The following is a 1992-nucleotide window of genomic DNA, read 5'->3' as shown; positions in this document are numbered from 1 at the left end:
AGTCTATCTTAAAATAGTCTGTGCAATAATATCATGTTTTATTATTAGAAAATGTATGCATTTTGAAAGTTTTGTTTATAACATTTGCCAAAAATAAATTGTCTAAATGTTCTTTGATTCACTCTTTCACTGGGTTATATTTGCAAAGTCTAAAGATGAACTGCTTCCCTGGTGAACATACTGACAATGCTCAAAATTGCACATAATGTTGCCACCGCTGGGAGTCAAACCCATGGCTTGCCTTTCAACAGGATGCATTCTACAACTGAAATACATGTACCATGGCTAAAAATAACTGATAAACAATGCTGTTTCTTTGTCAAGCTTCACCTATATATAGATGTGAAAAAATCACTTAGTCTTGATTTATTACAATGATGATGTATTTTATGTTTTGATGGCTGTCAAGCTAGCAGTTTTAGCTTATAAGTGGCAGAAAGATTGAATCTATATATCACACCGAATTCTTATTAAAATAATTCACCTGAAATAAACTTGAATATTGGATCATTCTGACATTAAAAAAAAAAAAAAAAAAAAAAAAAAAAAAAAAAAAAAAAAAAAAAAAAAAAAAAAAAAAGTCCCTACCTACCGACCCATCTTTTTTTCAGCATGTTACAGGAAACAGACATTATTTTTTTTAGGCCTGATTACTGTACTGCAAGGGAAGTAACACTGCGCGGAGTTTGGTATCTGTCATGTGTTCCCGTTCCGGATAGAAAAATTCGCCCCGAGGGCACCTGCGTTGCCAGGTAACAAGGCTTGCCGAGTTACCGGCCACGCAGCGTGCCCGAGGACGTGCCGAGAGTCGGATTTTTCTATCCGGAACGGACACACATGATTGATATTTTTTCTAGCATACATAAATTACAAAAAAAATATGGAGAAAATACATAAAAAAGCGCATTTTTATAAGTATCGCCAAAAAGCGCGTGTGATGATGTTTACTGACGTCATGACGCGCAGTAATTTGTATTCACTGCATACGTCAAGAAGTTCCTACAGTATCACATCTTTTAAGGGTTATTATGTTGTTGTTTTTAAATTATATTTTTGTAAAGTTAATGTTAATGGAACTTATCTATTTAAATCTCATAATTATGATTACATTAAGTGTATTATAAAAGAAATTGAAATTATTACGTCACAGCACGTGACTCATCTGGCATGGGGGGATGCCAGATGGAGTTTTCCAGTACGGCTGAATTCACCGGAAATGCCTATCCGGTGTGCTAGAATAATAATATCTGTCATGTGTTCCCGATCCGGATAAAAAAATCCGACCCGAGGGCACCTGCGTTGCCAGGTAACGAGGCTTGTCAAAATTCGAAAGTAAAAAGGGGCCATGATTGAGGTCGCCTCCACGTGGTATGGCCTGGATGTGTATGGAGTTATGAGTGGATTTCACGTCTCAAAAAGTGGATTTCACTTGTCAAAATGTGGATTTCACTTCGATTTCCAATCTTTTTTTCAAAATAGGTCTACAACTTTCTTATTTTTGGATCAATTTGGATAAAATTTGTAATATTAACCCATTATGAAGCCCTTTCAATTATTTGTTTAACAAAAACAATATTTGTTAAAAATAAATGAGTTATGAGTGGATTTCACGTTTGAAAAAGTGGATTTCACTTGTCAAAATGTGGATTTCACTTCGATTAAATTGCTCTAACTTCTTCATTTCTTGATATATTTCAATAAAATTTGAAATGTAAACCCTTCATTAGGCACTTTCCAAAATGTATACAAAAAAATAAAAATTACTAATTAATAAAACTGAATTAAGAGTGGATTTCACTTCTCGAAAACTGGATTTCACCTCGATTTCCGATCTATTTTCGAAACATTGCTCTAACTTCTTCATTTTTTGACCAATTTCAATAAAATTTGAAATATAAACCCTTTATGAGGCACTTTCTAATAAATATACAAAAACAGAAAATTATTTATTAAAATTAATGAGTTATGAGTGGATTTCACTTATCGGAATTT

This window comes from Mya arenaria, chromosome 10 (assembly GCF_026914265.1).
Source record: "Mya arenaria isolate MELC-2E11 chromosome 10, ASM2691426v1".
In the NCBI taxonomy this organism is placed as follows: Eukaryota; Metazoa; Mollusca; class Bivalvia; order Myida; family Myidae; genus Mya; species Mya arenaria.
The sequence above is the reverse complement of the archived record's forward strand: the minus strand, read 5'-3'. Positions refer to the sequence as shown.